This window comes from Tamandua tetradactyla, chromosome 15 (assembly GCF_023851605.1).
Source record: "Tamandua tetradactyla isolate mTamTet1 chromosome 15, mTamTet1.pri, whole genome shotgun sequence".
NCBI classification, from domain to species: Eukaryota; Metazoa; Chordata; class Mammalia; order Pilosa; family Myrmecophagidae; genus Tamandua; species Tamandua tetradactyla.
The window spans coordinates 21,258,755-21,276,231 of record NC_135341.1 but is presented as its reverse complement, the minus strand read 5'-3'; the positions used below and the strand labels follow the sequence as shown (position 1 = coordinate 21,276,231).

The window sequence follows — 17,477 nt, the reverse complement described above, 5'->3', positions numbered from 1 at the left end:
ATAATTTTAACCAGTTCACATCACTCCCTTTCTCCTCATTCAGGCTTTAGCTCAGATGCCAAATTATCATTCATCTTGCTTGATCACCTTATCTAAAGGAGCAACATATATTACCTTCTCTCTCTAGCACTTCACTCCCTGTCCTTTTTTTTTTTTTAATTCATGGCACAAGTTACCGTCTGAAATTATTTCTTTAATTGCTTGTTTTTTGACTATCTCTTCCACTGCAATGTAAGATTTACAAAACAAGGACCATATATATAATGTTCTTATTGTATTCCTAATGCATAAAACAGCTCCTGATAAATAGTAAATGGTTAAATGAGGAATCATGTCAGTTTTGTGTTCTCATCATAGTTTTTCACTAAATTTCACTCAGACTAATCTCTCTTATTATCAAGCATGGTAGATTAAATTAAGTACCCCAATGGAGACATGTTCTTAATTCACGTCCCTGTGGGTATGAACCCATTATAATTAGGACTTTTAGAGAGTGCTATTTTTAGTTAGGGTGTGAACTGGACTGGGTGGGTCTTAATCTGGATTATTAGAGGCCTTATAAAGAGAAAGCCATGGGGAGGAGGCTGGAAGCTGGAAATCAGTCGAACCAGAAAGAGAAAAGAGGACATCACCACATGAGGCAAGGCAGTGATACAAGCCAAGGGACCCCAAGTATCACCAGGAACCAGCATCAGAATGTTGTATACTTTGGGGAGAAAGCATCACCTAGGTGATGCCTCAATTTTAGAATTCCCCTAGCCTCCAAACCATGAACCAATAAATTCCTATTGTTTAAACCAAACCCACTCTGTGGTATCAGCAGCCAAGAAAACTAAGATGCCAGGTACGACTGATTCAGTGGTATAGCAGTTGAAGTGATGGTTTTGATATTTAAATTGTCAACTAAATCTTAAAGGAAAATCTAAAACGAAAATGATGTTGATAGAGTCTGATGTCAGATAATAGAGATAGTGTTTAGGAAACACATCTGATGTTAAATGAGTTGAACATTTATTTAACCAACAGCACAAAAAATAAATATTCAATTTACTTAAAAGCAGCAAGAAAAGAAAGTTTTCTATCAAAATCGTACCAACGAGATGTGGTATTTTATTACCAGCTTTTTCATCAGTGGTTCTCAAGTTTCCTGAGACTTAACTAGAATAAAGTTTACAATTCTAGATTAATAAAGCTTCTTGCTCCTCAATTAGAAGTCACTTTCAGGTAAGAAAAGAAGCATCTTTTTAACCAGTATAATTATCTGGGTTAAGTGAAACTGACAAGACAGGAAACCTACAACAAATTGCTTGGGGACAATAGTGGAGTTAGGGAAGGTGATGCCAATCTATCATCTTTAAGGAAATCACTTACTTTGTGATAAAGTCTTCATTTTAATATACTATACAATAAAAGGTAAAAAAAAAAAAAATTTACAGAGAATTAAACAACAAGGATGAAACAAACCGAGTGAGATTCATTTTAGATGCTTTAAAAACCTGCCTCATGAAGACACAGTGCTCCAGAAAATTAGAGTCTGTGTTATTAAACAAAAACATTAATTACATGGTTTTACACTTAGCAGAGCACTGTAGAGTTATTATATAGAATGTCTATGTTTCTTGATTTTTTTCCTTCCTGCCAAGTTAAATCGCTAATAAAACAAGTATAATTAAAATTAGAGCAATATAAGAAACTTCAATTGTCAGAAAACATGGGCACAAAATATTTTTATCACTAGGATATGAAATAGATTATTTTCACTAAAACATGCATTTGTATGGGTTCAGAAAGTAAAAAATGAAAATTAAGGTCTTGATTCTTTAGAGTTAATCTATGGATCTATATTGCGTTTATTCTAAGAGCATAAAATTAACACTTTGGAATGAAGAATTGTACAATAAAGTGGATTTTTTTCTATGAGAATAAATCCATATGTGTTTTTAGTATATAAATTACAACTATCTAATATATTAGTATTGTAACTGCATGGATGCTTTCAGTTTATCTGATATAGTGTTTCACGATGTGACTTAAGTGGTCCAAGGTCACAGCATTAATAACATTAAATCATTCAGTTCACATTATTTTTCTCTTTAAAACTCTTTATTATGGAATTTTGCAAGAATACACAACATTGGAGAGAATAGAATAACAAACCACCATATGCTAATCATCTATTTGAGGTTTAGGTTGAGGTTCATGTTTTTTCTATAGATATCTAATTGCTCTGACACCATTGGTTAAAAAGTGTATTCTTCCTCCATTGAACTGTTTTTGTACTTTTGTCAAATTTCAGTTGATCATATCTGTTTGGGTCTACATTTGGGTTTTCTATTTCATTGATTGATGTAGCTATCTCTCCACCAATATTATAATACAGTCTTTTATTGTAGCTATATAATAAGTCTTGAAAACAGGTAGACTGATTCCTCCCATTTTATCCTTCCTTTTCAAAATGGTTTGCAAATCTAGTTCATTTGTCTTTCCATATACAAACTTTCTCGGAATTTCATAGGAATTGCATTAAACCTATAGACCAATATGGGGAAAAATGATATCTTCACTATGTTGTGTTTTCCAATCCATGAGCACAATGTGTCTCTCCATTAACTTAGATTCTTTCCTCTGTATTTTGTAGTTTTCAGTGCAAAGGACCCATATAGGCTTTGATTGATAAAACCTAAGCATTTATTTTCACAGCAACTGTAAATAAAACTGTATTTTAAATTTTCAGACCATGTATTCATTGCTAGTATATGGAAATACAAATGAATTTTGTATGTTGACCTTGTATCCTGCAATCATGCTGAACTCACTTATTGGTTCTTGGAATTTTCTTGTAGAATCCTTGATATTTTCTTAATAGAAAATAATTTCAAGTGCAAATAGAGACATTTGTATTTCTTCTTTTCTGATCTGTGTGTCTTTTATTTCCTTTTCTTTCTTCATTGCACTGGCTAGGACTTCCAGTAGTGTATAGCATAAGAGTGGTGATAGTGGGTATCCTTGCCTTGTTCTTTATCATAAGAGAAAGCAATTCAGACTTTCACCATTAAGTATAATGTTACTTGCAGTTTTTTGTGGAAGTTCTTTATCAAGTTGAGGAAGTGGCCCTCTAATCCTATTTTTCTCAAAGCTTTACCATGAATGGGGTTTGAATTTTGTCAAATACTTTTATTGCATCAATTGACATGATCGTGTGATATTTCTTGTTTAGCTTCTTAATATGGTGGATTGCCTTAATTGATTTTCTAATAATTGAAACAGCCTTGCATCCCTGGAATAAATCTTACTTGCTTATGGGATATAATTCATATTATTTACTACTGGAACATTTACTAATATTTTGTCAAGGATTTTTGAGTCTACATTCATGAGGAATATTAGTCTGTAATTTTGGGGTTTTTTTGACTGTCTTTTTCTGGTTTTGGTATCAGGGTAATATTAGCTTTATAAAATTAATTGGGAGGTGTTCCTTCCTTTTCTATTTTCTGGTAAAGATTGTGTAGAATTTGTATTAATTATTCTTTAAGCATTTGGTAGAATTCCCCAGTGAAACCATCTCAGCCTGGAAATTCTTTGGGGCAAGCTATTTAATTATGAATTTAATTTCCTTAATGGTTATAAAACTATTCAAATGATCTATTTCACATTCACTGAGTTGTGGTAGTTTGTGCTTTTTAAGAAATTGGTCCTTTTCACCTTTGTTGTCAAATTTATATGTGTGTAGTTCACAGTATACTCTCCTATCCTTCTGGTGTTGGCAGAGTCTGTAATGATAGACCCTGCTTGTTCCTAATGCTAGTAATGTGTCTCTTCTTTCTTTCTTTTCTTTGTCATCTTGGTAGACATGTAATTTTATCTTTTCAAAGCAATAGATTTTTGTTTCATTAATTTTCTTTATTATTTTCTGATGTTGTTTTTTTTTTTTTATTTTCTTCCTTCCGTTTGCTTTGGGTTTATTTTGCTCTTCTTTTTCTGGTTCTTGAGGTATGAGAAGTTAGATTATTGATTTGAGATTTTTAATCTTTTCTAAAGTAAGCATTTAGTTCTATTAATTTTCCTCTCAACACTGCTATTTCTGTGTTCCCATATTTTTTATTTTGTATTTTTCATTTTCATTCAATTCATTTTCTTTTCTCTTGAAACCTCCTTTTTCATAACCGCCCCCTTCTTTTACTCAGAGGTTAGCAAGTGTTTTAGAGGTATAAAAGACATGCTAGCAATAAACTGAGATGTCTTCCTTAATGAAATAAGAAATATTGGGAAACAATTGAAAAGGAAGTCATTCTGATGGTATGATTCAATGTTATTTAGTATTGTGTGTCACATAAAATCACCTCTCATTTTAATTATGTGTCCTACAATTTCAGAAACAGTGACTTCAATTCTTTGAAATTCAAATTACTAATTTATAGTATTGCTTATAACGACTAGAATGCAGAATTTTTGTGGAAATCTATTGGGGGAATGGACAAGAAATCGTTCAGTAAAATGCGAAGTTCTCTTTCTCCTCTCCGCTCTTGACTGAAGAAGCATACTCATAGCTTGGCTGTAACTTAACTAGCACCTCTAGCTCTTCTCCCTGCTACCGCTAATTTAACATTTTTCAAAATCATCTAGAAAATGTTTTAAAATAATGTAGTGGCTAAGGACTGGGGATATGTGGTTAGACATAAATGAGGCCAGTAGAGGAAAAATCCTCCATTGCATGCTTTGGGAATACATACGATTTGCCTTTTACTCTTTCAATGATGGAGTCAGTCAATATATTTCAAGCAGATATACCATATGTAGGGCACTCTGTAGAGAATAAAACAGATATAGTTCCTAACCTCATGGAGCTAAATGTCAAAGCCAAGAGACTCAAGACCAAGTGTTAGCCCTGTGAAGACCTTGCTGGGTGGGTGCTCAGTTGTATTTTGTTGGTAGGCAGATGTCCATTCACCTTTACTTCATCTAGGCCAACTCTCACTGTGCCCCTGTAATGCATCAGGTACTGCCGTCAGTATTAATTACAGCACACAGCTAACGCATACAGAGTGCCTACTACAAATGAGGCTCTGTGATGATGGCTTTACACACTGCTCACCAATTAAAGTAATCGATTCCTACTTTACAGATGGGAAATGGAGGCACAGTGGGAACAGTGTACCCCAACCTAGACTTTTCTTAATCTTAATCCACATTCTTATAGGTGTGAACCATTGTAAATGGGACCTCTCAAAGATGTTATTTTTAGTTAAGGTATGTCCCTAGTGAATGGGGGTGGGCCTTTAATCCATATTACTGAAGGCTTCATAAGGAGGAGAAATCGGAAGCCAGAAGTCAGAGAAGGCCACAGGGATGGACTTCCAGGAAGAAGCTGGAAGTCAGCAGAAATTGGAAGGCAGACATAAAGGAAAGAGAGGTAACCATGGATGGGAGGCAGAGATATAAGCCAAAAATCTCCAAGAATTTTCAGTGGCTAGTACCAGAAGCTATGGTCTCTGGGAGAAAGCAAGCTGTGTAGATGTCTTGATTTTGCACTTCTAGCTTCAGAAACTTGAGCCAATAAATTCCTATTGTTTTGTTCAAGTCTTTGTATGGTATCTGATAGCAGCTCTGGTGATCTAAAATGGCATGGTGGAGTGAGATTTGAATCTGTTCCTCATTACTCCAAAGCCTGTTCCTTAACAACTAGGATTTATGGCCTCACTCCAGAAATAAATAAAAGAAATAAATTTCTCCTACCGTGTAAGGAGTCCATGTGTTCCAATGCTGCCTGCCATCTTAGAAAGCATCGGGCAGCCTCGAGTTGTGGAGTAATGACAAGGTGTCTGCCTTCCTTGTTAACAAGCTTTGTTTGAGTCGTTTAGATGGCATTCTTAATGTTCTTGAAACCTGCTTTGTGTTTGTTTAATTATAATATAGTCTGGCACTTTGACATTTAATTTTCTTGTTTGGTTGTAATTATCTTCTATGGGAGTAAGAGCAGAGTTAAATTATATTTACTTCCTTTCTTCCTTTCTTTTTACTTTTTATTTTTTTCTTAACATGCAAATTGACCGTGACTCACTGTATTCCAATGAGCATCAGTTCTGTGTGTGTGACCTCAGATTGGCCTCAGGGGATGTGGCTCTGTCCCTCATGGGGGCCAACCTGGTGGGAGTGGATGCTGGTCATTGCCTGGCAGAGTAGAACGCATGTTGTCCTGCTAGTGGTCAGCACATCAGGCTGTGCCAGGGAGTAGGCTGTCCCCTTAATGCACTGCCAGTGTGCTGCAGGCCAGCAGAGAGCATCACTAAGCCAGCAAGGACCCTGCTAAGGGGCAGCTGCTGTTCTTCTCAGATAATTAAGATTTTTCAAAACAAATGGCTGTAGGCCCTCAAGACTCAGGTTATATTTGGCCTGGAAGTCCTCTTAAGAAAACTGTCATCTCTTTAAATTGGGACTATCCTTTAATAGATTGTGCAATGCTTCAAAGAGCATGACAAATGTCTCCCACCCACACAGAGCTTTTATGCTTGCATAATGATCTGATTTGATCCCCACAGCAGTCCTTTAAGAAAGTGTTTCTGTACTTTAATTATCAGTACAGCACCTTTGCAACGTTCACATCCATGTACTACTACCTTATATCCAAGTATATGACATTTCTTCTCTAAATAACTATTTATTTAAATAAATGTAAAATTTATCATACATTTATGTTAGAACTCCACAGTCTTTAGAGGAGGGGAGCACAAATCTGTTATTGTTTCACAGATGAACTTTACATCTCTTAATATTTAGAATTTTCTGCTTATTAAGTTCAAATTAATCAGTCTGTTTTGCCCACCTCTTTCAATACTTTAGTTCACTACTTTATAAAGAGAACTTTAGCATCTTTATGGTCCTAGGTGATTGGAATAATTTGAATACTCCTCCTTTATGTCTTCCTCATCCCTCTAGCCAACCAAAGAATCCTATTTGCTAGGCCAGTTTCAGAGTTTGGATGATGGGTAGAGAAAAGCAAAGTGTGAGAAAAGATGAAAACACATAAGCAGGAAGCAAAGTTGGACCACACAGCAAAGAGCTGGGACAGAATGAGGAGTTGGGAAAATAGGAAAAATGTCTATATTGTGCTGGGGCTATTGAGAATGTTTGAGGGTTTAATTAAGAGGTTCTGAAGTAGCTCTGGGGTATGAGAGAATCAGGGAAGGGAAAAGGCATTTGGGACACTTGCTGTGGGTCCCAGGCTGGGTTCCCATGAAGCAGGTACTGAATCAGTCTAGTTCAGGAGGTTTATCAGGAAGTGCTGGTGTCAATTCTTGAGGGGAGGAAGGGAAGGAAATCAGACTGGGCAAAGGGAGAAGATGAGCTGTAGTGTCCTCACAATAAAGACCTCAAGCATCCCGTAAGAAATTCTGAATATGGGATGATCCTTTAAAGGTATCCCATGTTCTGATAAGGGGGCTGCACCTTTGTATCCCATCATCAGTCATTGAATGCAGGTTGCCCCAGGAAGAGGGCAGGACTTTGGGTAAGGCAGCTTTCTTCAGCTGAGGCAACCTGAAAAAGCTGACAACCAAGGGCATGAGCAGAAGCTGGGTTAATATGGCCCTTATTCCTGATGGGGTATCTGGATGAGATATTACAGCATCCACCATACTATGGGTTATGAACTGACCTCCAGTTAATATTATTACTCATGAGCCCAAGAAAATTTTGGAGTTACTTTTTAAACTACATGTGTATGTTTTTAAGGGCAGCTGAGCATTTAAAATCTGACTGTGCAAAGACTGAGATCCCAGGAATTATTAGGTCTACATGCAGAAATTTAATAATTTCAAAGTCTATTTATTGGTAGCTGTTCATACAAAGCAAATTACCATAAATATAAAAAGTGGAAAGTAAAAGTACCATTTATTATATTTTAAGAAAACATATTTAATTAAACCTCTAAAATTAGATCTTACTGCCCTTTGCATGTGGAGATTTAGAATCTTGGCTACATCTGGGCTTTTATTTTCATCAGACTATAAACAGCAAGAGTAATAGAAGTGGTCCTTTTGGAGTTGCTGTCAGGGAAATTAGGAATAACAGAATATTCACTATTGATCCCTCCCTTGTGCACTGTGCATTGTGAAACCCGTGTTAAAATGGACAGAGTGTGAATTTAGCCTCCATTTTTAGATAAGTATTTTTGTTCCAAATAACCAAAACCTACCTTAAGTGGAAAAAGGAGGGGGAGAGGAGAATTGCTAGGGTCAACATGACTGGGATACAGTCCAAACATGTTATCATGTATGTTTCTCTGGGTTGTCTTTATTTTTAGGCAGACTCTGGAAAAGATGGCTGTGGGCAGCCCTGGGTTTACATCATCCCAGTTTAACTACTGAGCAGAAAGGCAGCTTCTTCTACCAGTAGTTCCCAACAATGCTGGGAGCCTGAGGTTCTTTGGCTCTGATTGGCTCACTTGGATCATGTACCAATTCCTGAGCCAATCACTGGCCAGGTGTCCATTCTGAAGCCAGGACGTCTCATCAGCCCCTCGGGGATGGTGTGGGTTGAAAGTGGGGAAAAGGTGATTCCCTAAAGCAAAAGCAGGATGCTGTCACCATAAAAGAGGATAAATGAATGCCAGTCAGACAAAACACCTGACACCTACTATCCACTTAGGCCAAAGCAAAAATTTTGTGTCTGCCACTTTTTTTGGCAAGTCTCTTATATCTGCTTTCCCTCATTGTCCTCATATATAAAATGGTGCTGATAAATCTGACTTTGCAGGATTGTTGTAAGGATTGTTGTTGGTGTGTACATGAAAGCTCTTAGGTATATAGGAGGTGCTCACTAATTAAGAGCTATCGTGACCATTAATAGCGAGCACACAGGAGTTCAATCTCACTTTCAATTAGGAACCTTTTGGATGAAATACTTCTGATTTCCATTTTTTTCATAGGATATTTAATATTCCTCTCCATGAAGAGAAAAACCTGATATCTCAGCACTTCCTACCCTGCAAACAAATTGGAAACGGGGAAATGGCTCTCCCTCTGAAGATCAGGATAAATAAATGTATTTTACAGTCTAATTTTGAATCTTAATCAAAAGATTGAGCTGAAGTAGACAGTATTCCAGTCAGGTCTTTCTTTTGAGGGTGCATTTAGCAAATCGGAGTAGCAAGAATACCCCCTCTAAATGTCACCCTGATGGCGGTTAAATACATCAAAGACAGAAAACACATGAAAGGATGAATGGAGCTGTTTGATGAATGTGGAGCAGAGTTTGGACTCCTGAAATTGAAGTGTGATGGGTTTTGATGTGAGCAACTGCCGGGTTAGAGATAAATGAGATTGTATACCTAAAAGAAAGGGATCTGGACTGACCCTTAAAAAAGAATATGGTGTCATCACAGTTCCTTCCTTGGGACAGGTGCCTCATTTGTCTTTGTGGGAATACAATGCCAAGCACCATGTGAGAGGCAATAGGACACATGTTCTTGAAACACAGGAGTCTTATGGCCAGAGAGGCCAGAGAGTGCATCTTGTGTGAATTTAGGCAAATGTTTTGATGTCCTAGATGTCAGGTTCCTCATTCCATCAAATATTCCCACTCTGGTTCCAGATTGATTTTTTTTTTTCACTCTCTTGAAAATGCACTCCTTCCCAAGGCCTTCTCCAAAGTTGCTCCTTCTGCCTTTACTACTCATCTCTACCTTGTCCTGGCTATTCAGCCAAGACCCCTTCCTTCTTGGAAATGTTTTCTGCTCTCCCACATTTCATCATGCTCCTGTCGTTTGCTATAGTTCTCCAGAGCCTTCAGCTGTCTCTATAGTGTTTCCTCTTAGACTGTAAGCCCCACGATGCCAGGAATCATATCTTATATGCTCCCAGTTGTATGTCCAATACCAATGATAGGACCTAGTCTTAGTAAGTTCTCAACAACTATTTGTTGAATGAATGAATCATTAAAATGGATACTAGATTTCACCACAACCCAACATTTCCTAATAATAAGCTTTTGGTCCTGTTCATGGAAGAAGACATTCAAGAATGGTTCTTCCTAGAATTATCTTCCTCTCTATTTAGTGCTCTAGGCAGTCTTGAGAAAGAATGGCTTAATAGAGCTTCTGTCTCTCACTTATCCTCTCCAACCCATCCTTGGATAAGTCAGTAAAACTTGCACCAGTTTGTCCTTTGTGACTCTCAGTTTAAACAGGCATTTATTTTTACTTCCTGAGGACATTTGTATTTGTTAGTCAAGCTAGTAATAGGCATTCACTGAATCTCTACTTTGTGCCCCTCCTGGCTGGAGGAATCTGACCTCTACCTTTGTCCAAATCCAGACAATCATTTTTCTGAAAGACAATAATATCAGCAGCACCATCAAAGTCCACTGTCATTTATTAGCACTTAATAGGTGCCACATACTATTCTAAGAGCATTAGTAATAATGCTAGCACTCATGAGAGTTTATGTGCCAGACACATGTATATAATACGTAGATATTAACTTACTTAATTCTCACAGCAACCCTATAATATGGCCGCAATTATGACCTTTCAGGCAGATGAGAAAACTGAGGCAAAGAAAGATGAAATAGCTCGTTCACCAACACACAGGCAGATAGTGGTAGGGCTGAGGTATGAACCCAGAATCTGCTTTCTTAATTTCTATGCTAATCACATTTTACAAATGAAGAAAATGAAAAGCGTATAGAGGTAATTTTACTTACCCAAAGGTCACATGGTTAGTAAATAGCAGAGGCAAATTCTATTTCAGGTGTGCCTGATGCTAGAGCTTCAGTTGTTAATGACATGCTCACTGGCCCTGCCAAAGCTATGCAGCCTCTTCTCACATTAGGATGAATGGAGCCATCTAAATATGAGCTCATATTCCAAGTAGTCTGCTACGCTGTTAGTATTAACGACTTTATTGTCTAACTGAAATGCACAATCAATAATTAATATTTGTGAAGTGATAAATTGTGAAGTGATAAAATGGAGAAGACATAGGTGTCAGTCTCAGAAATTGTACCATGCATCCCTTTTTCAAGTCTAGCATTAGTATATTCATCATGGGAAATTAGATTGCCTGATTCCAGGCAGTCAGATTTGAGTTTTCAGAGACAATACTGATCTCAGGTTTCAGAGACAAAAAGTTAAATACATTCTTAGGTTACACCATTTTACACAAACTCTCCAAATTGCCATTTTCTGTCTCACACCTTTGCCCAAGCAGAGGGATTATCATATACACAAAGGGACCCTTAAAGTAAGGCTACTCACGGTCCTTGAGGAAATGGCATTGTGTGTATCTCATGTCTGTTATACAATCTTAGGAATCTTTTCTCTTTGTCATCCTCTTGGGCATCATCTGGGGAGTAGAGATGCATTCTCATAAAGCTGTTTTGAGAATCCAGTGAGATAATGTATGGGGAAAGTACTTCGAAAACTGCAGAGTGCTGAACAAATGGAAAGCGTTATTATCCTTATCGCCCTAGGAATTCAGTTATGCTCCAGCTGCTTGATGGTTCAGCCATAACATCCAGCTCAAGGAGACTCTGACTTCTTTTCTGGAAGGTATTGATGAGATAGGCATCCATTTTCATATTGGGAATTCTGTCACTCAGTAAGCAACATTTTCATTTTCTTTTTAATAACCAAAGTAACTTATGATCGGATTATTCTTGGGAAAAAGTACCAAAATATCATAGGTAAATCTCCAGCTTATCTTGACATACATCTCAATTCCCATTTGCCCCTTTCTTCAAAGGTAAGCACTGTAGGGAGTATATTGTGTATTCATCCTTACATTTTTATACTTTACCATATACTTCATTTGCCACATGGCCCATGAAAACATGTCCCATGTGTGGTTGGGAGTCTTTCACATAAATTATATCATTGTTCTGAAACTTAGGCTCTATTATTAACCACTGCAAAAATGTGTCTTGCATGCTTATTTATTTATTACATATAGATCTGAATTGCTTGTTTGAAGAGTTGCATGCTATTGCACAGAATCAAATACAACAAAATTTATTTTACTCCTTTATTACTCAAACTTGTCTCCTTGTCCACATACCTGAGGATTATTCTAGGATAAATACTAAGTGAAATTAGTGGATCACAAGTGTGCAGGCTCACTCTTAGTAGGTGCTGATAACATTGATTACCAAAATACCTGCACATTTTATATTAACTCCTTTTAGAGTGTTAGAGAGTGCCTGTTTCCTCATAAAACTATTAGCAAACTTCTTCATATTTGCTAATTAACCAATAATAAGGGGCATTCTCATCATCAGTGAAAACACTTGTCTGTTCATATCCCTTGTTCATTTGTCTACTGCATAGTTTCTTTTTCTTATTGATTTTTAAGAATTCTTTGTATATCATGGCTCTAATTTTTTTTATCTGTTTTATGTATTGCACATATTTTCTTAACAGGTATGATTTTAGCATTATCTTAAGTAAAAATAGAATTTTGGCACTACAATAGAGTGGAGATACCTCTTCTACATCCTTCATGTCCCAGATCAGGTCAGGCCCCTTGTTATACCCTTTCCTAATACTCATAAACCACATAATAATATGGTTTTCCTTTACTGCATCGAGTATAATACTAATTTTTATTTACCTGATCATTAATTTTTTATCTACTTCTCCTATCAACTTGCAATCTCACAAGGGTAGGATTTAGTTATCGTACCCACTACTTTATTCCCAGATCATAGCACTAACACACAGTCGGGATGAAATAATATTTGCTCAGTAATTGAATGGGCTTTGAAATAAGACAGGCCTGAATTCAAATCTTATTCTTCCCCTTTCCCAGCTGTGTGACCTTGAACAAGTCTCTTACCCACTCTTAGCCTAAGGTTCCTTACCTATGCCACATTTTTAAATTCTATTTTCTGTTTGCTCTTTTTGTTTGGTTGGTTGGTTAGTGTGATTTTGGTGTCTAATTTTAACCCTATCTGTTCTCATCTAGAATTTGTGTGAATTAAATCTGGTTTTGACTCTGTCCAAAGGATATTACTAGAAAAACTACAAATCCCCACTCACAATGAGATCTGTTGGTTTGGTCCCTAAAGGCAGTATCAAATGAAATTGTAAGTGTACTTAACTTTTTGGGTTTTACTTTCTTAACAATTGCGTCTGTGTTGTTTTTTGTTTGTTTGTTTGTTTGTTTGTTTTTTGCTTCAACATAGCAGTATCTTACCTTTCAAACAAATCACCCCCAATCTTTCTATGGCAGAGGAACCATTCTGCTTTTTTCTAAAGAGAAAATGCTCCCAAGTTTCCTTCTGCAGGAAAGTATGTAAAATTGCTATAGACCACACTGGTAAGATATAATTAATAGTGTCTCATTCTGTTCAGAGTCATTTCTCCAGAATTTTAACTCTGAGAGGTTAGGAATACGTTCAAAGAAGTATAAGTGCCTTATGTAACCATTCTTAAAAAAATAAGAAAAGAAAAAATTACCAAAAGTAAATATTTACCTTAAACCAATACAGATCAAGGTTGCTTTTATGGGGCAAAATATATCTAATAATAATATCCAGTATAAATAAACACATCCATCAAGACTTATTTATTAAGCATCTACTACTCTCTATCCACCAAATGAAAAGCAGTACAGTATTGAGACCCACATGTGGTAGGTACTAATAGGTTTAAATATTTTAAAAACAGCCTTGCTTTAGTGCCTGGCAACCAATTATCAAATAACTCTGATGCCTGCAGAGACAGAACATACTTTTTGCTAGTTTCTGTCTACAGTTTCCATGTGGGGAGAGAGGTGTTGGATGGCCAGGAACACATCCTTCGGTGTCTAAACCATAGGATTACTGGAGATAATGCTACCAAAGGCAATATGAAATTTGCTTCTTGCCTCTATTAGATTAATTCCTTATAATAAATTTCCAAAAGTAGATATAAGCCTTTTTATGACTCTTGCTATCTAAATTTATCCTAGTGGTTTTTTCCAAAAAGTTTACACACATTTTCATTGCTGCTGGCAAAATATGTGCAGTAATAATAACAATAGTAACACAAATGCTGGCTTCTATTTATTGTTTGCTGTGTGTCAAGTACTGGCCTAAACACTTCACACGTTGTCTTATATCTGAACCTCACAACAACCCTGTGAGGTAGGTACCATGTTTATGGTTGTTTTCAGATGGAAGTGGTAAGATTGAGAAATCAGAGAGGTTGAATAAGTTACTTAAGGTCACACAGCTAATGAGCATTGTCTCCTCATTACATGTGAAGTAATATAATAACTAGCAATAACAGATAACAAGCATTAAATGTTTAATATAAACTAAATATTGTACTGAGATACATCATCTCTTGTAACGTATGCTGCTTTATCACTATCTGCATTGGATGTTGTATGTTAAATTTTTTTGCTCTTTTTTCTTATGATTAGATGAAAAATCATCTCTTAGGATTTAAAAAACTATTCGTTTTTGATAACCGTGAAAATGAGAAATATTCTATTTTATAGCATCAACTATTAAAATCCTAGAAGTATAGTGAATGTATCTAAAGCCCAGATCTCTTGTTTTAGTTAATCTCTCAGTGCCTCAATTTCTTCATTAGGATTAAATGAGTAAAAACATGTAAAGCGGGCGGGCCGCGGTGGCTCAGCGGGCAAGAGTGCTTGCCTGCCATGCCGGAGGACCTCGGTTCGATTCCCGGCCCCAGCCCATGTAACAAACAAACAAACAAACAAAATATAATAAAAAATAAGAAAATGTTTAAAGATGTTTCCCTTTCTTCCTCCCTTCCTTCCTTCCATCCTTCCTTCCTTCTCTGTCAAAAAAAAAAAAAAAAAAAAAACATGTAAAGCATTCAGAATAGTGCCCAGTCCATAGCAAGTAGTTATGCTGTCATCTGATAATAACTAGATAGGCATAACCAACAATAGTTAAACTCTTCCCCATACAGGCATACCTACCTCCTTGGGGCAATTACACCTACACATAGGAGAGTCCCTTGTATGGCATCAACTCCACAATTAATTAATTCTGGAGTTGGTATGCCTTCTCCATGAAATAAATCTCTAGCTGCTGTTGAATCAGCGATGCATCCCTATCACAAGGCTTCCAAAGATCTTTCTTCTAGGGAATGTTGTTAGCCTAAAATAAAACTTTGAGAATACTTTTTTCTGATGAAACAAGTTTTTCAGAACTGAAACCTGAGGATGGAAATTATAAAGCCAACTAACTCTATGAGCAAGTCAATATCCCAAGTCTAAGAGGAGAGAGGGAAGGAGAAATTTTCAGTCACCCCTTTCTGAGACATTCTAAATCAGTATCCCTATCAGAAACAGTACTAGTTCATCTGTTGCCTCATTTTCGGCCAACATCTTCAGTTCCCAGACTGACAACATCCTTCTTCTTAGCACGTCAAGAACTCTCCTAGGTAAAACTTGCTGTCATGTCTTCAGTTTGAAAGGATGTGTGATGAAGGGACAAGTCCTCCCTCCAGCTCAGAGACCAGCAGTGCTCCAAATTTGACAGTGAGATAAACAGTAACATTTGAATATTTCACACTTGCTTTTTATTTAAAATTTATTTTTATTTCCTGTGAGACTCCTCTGCCTATGACTTCAGGCGTCTCTAGTACTAGATTATGGGGGGAACAGCTGAAACCTTATAGACACTGATTTTGTTCTAGGAAACTTTAAGGGTCACACACATTTTCAGTGCTGCTGGCAAAATATGTGCAGTAATAATGACAACAGTAACAAAATAGTAGCTTCTGTTTATTGAGGTCTTGTGTGCCAGGCACTGTGCATGACACTTAACACACATTATCTTATCTGAACCTCACAACAGCCCTAAAGGAGAGAAAGTATGCTTTGGGGCCACAAGGAACTGTATTAGCTACTATTTACTGATACCTGGAGTCAAAAACCTAACCTCTCTCCAGAACCACAGAGATGGAAAATGACAGAGTTGATCCAAATGGGTAGTTTTCAAACTTTTTTAATGCAAGGGAACCCTTAAGAACTCTCACTTGGGACTCTGGTATATAAAACAAATAGAAATTGAGCTGCTCTGGTTAAAATAAAACTGAAGGGGCCTAGAGTGCTATCTCCTCATCTGTTTCACTTATTCTTTCCCTTCCGTTTTCCTCTCCAATCTCTCACCTAACCTCCTCTTACTCTCAGCTTCTGAAGCACCTTTGAGAAACTCTTGGGCCTAGAGGACCATGGTTTACAAACCACAGTGTGCCTGTTGTGAATTCATCATGTACCCCACAAAATCCGTGTTTTAATCCTGATCCAATCTTGTGGGAGCAGCTGTTTCTTTTAATCCTGATTCAATACCGTAGGATGGAAACTTTTGTTCAATTATCTCCATGGAGATGTGACACGCCCAATTGTGAGTGCAACCTATTGATTAGATGGAGATGTGACTCTGCCCGTCCTGGAGAAGCTAAGCAAAGCCCCACAGATGCCAAATGAGGGGCTCCCACAGAAAGCAGAGGCTGAAAGCAGCAAAGCCCAGGAGCAAGGGACCCGAGATGCCAGCCATGTGCTTTCCCAGCTGACAGAGGTATTCTGGATGGCATCAGCCTTTCTCAAGTGAAGGTAACCTCTTGTTGGTGCCTTAGTTTGGACATTTTCTCAGCACTAGAACTGTAAACTTGTAACTTATTAAATTCCCTTTTGAAAAGCCATTCTGTTTCTGGTATATTGCATTCCAGCAGCTTAGCAAACTAATGTGCGGTATTTAGTAACCCCTAAGATCCTACTAGCTCCAAAGTTCTGTAATATCAGAAGCTAGGTTAATACAAGGCCACCTAGCATGGTATACGAGAAAGACTATCAGCTTTGGAATTAGGCACACTTAATTTCAATCCATGTTCAGCCTTTAACTATCTGCGTTTTAGCATGGAGTTTCAGTCCATGCTCAGCTATTAATTAACTGCGGTTTTTTTCTCTATAAAAACCATTTGCTCATGTGAAACATTGAGTTAGCATCCTCAAAAAATATGAGATTGGCTCATGAACAACATTCATGTAATATTAATTTTCTTCTGTGTCTCAAGAATTGCCTTTGAAAAAAAATAAAAAGTGGCACTGAGACTGGCATTCAAATAGCATCAGTAAATACATTGTTTTGGGGTATATAATATTAAAAAATGCAATCTCCAATTGTCTCTTGTAGATGGATGCAGGAAGGAGGAGATAGTCATTTTTCAAGGGAGTGGAGGGAGGAAAGGGGATGAAAATTTTCTTAGACAAACCAGGGATATGAAATGAGCAAGTGACCAGCTTCCTTTTGGGAACATGACTCATCCCAAGTTTTTTTGTTTTCTTGGTCTTCTATAGAAGAAGTCATCACCCCCTTCAAGAAAGACTTTCCAGTACAAAAGTGGCTGCATATACCATGGAGAAGTATCTTAGTGACATTTAATTTTAAATTTTTAGTGCTTAAAAATTTTGTTTTAGATTTGAGTTGGTAGTAAACTAAATAAAATCTTAAGCTTCCTT

At 36.9% G+C, this 17,477-nt stretch overlaps 1 protein-coding gene and 1 long non-coding RNA gene across 2 annotated transcripts in view; both read left to right on the top strand.

Annotated features, from left to right (window-relative positions):
- SYNPR (synaptoporin) overlaps positions 1-17,477 on the top strand; it is a 321,242-nt gene that overhangs the window by 101,185 nt on the left and 202,580 nt on the right. The window lies entirely within an intron of this gene.
- On the top strand, positions 582-13,080 carry LOC143657881 (uncharacterized). Its single transcript, XR_013163006.1, has 3 exons — positions 582-844; positions 11,467-11,545; positions 12,957-13,080. It is a non-coding gene; the product is annotated as an uncharacterized LOC143657881 (long non-coding RNA).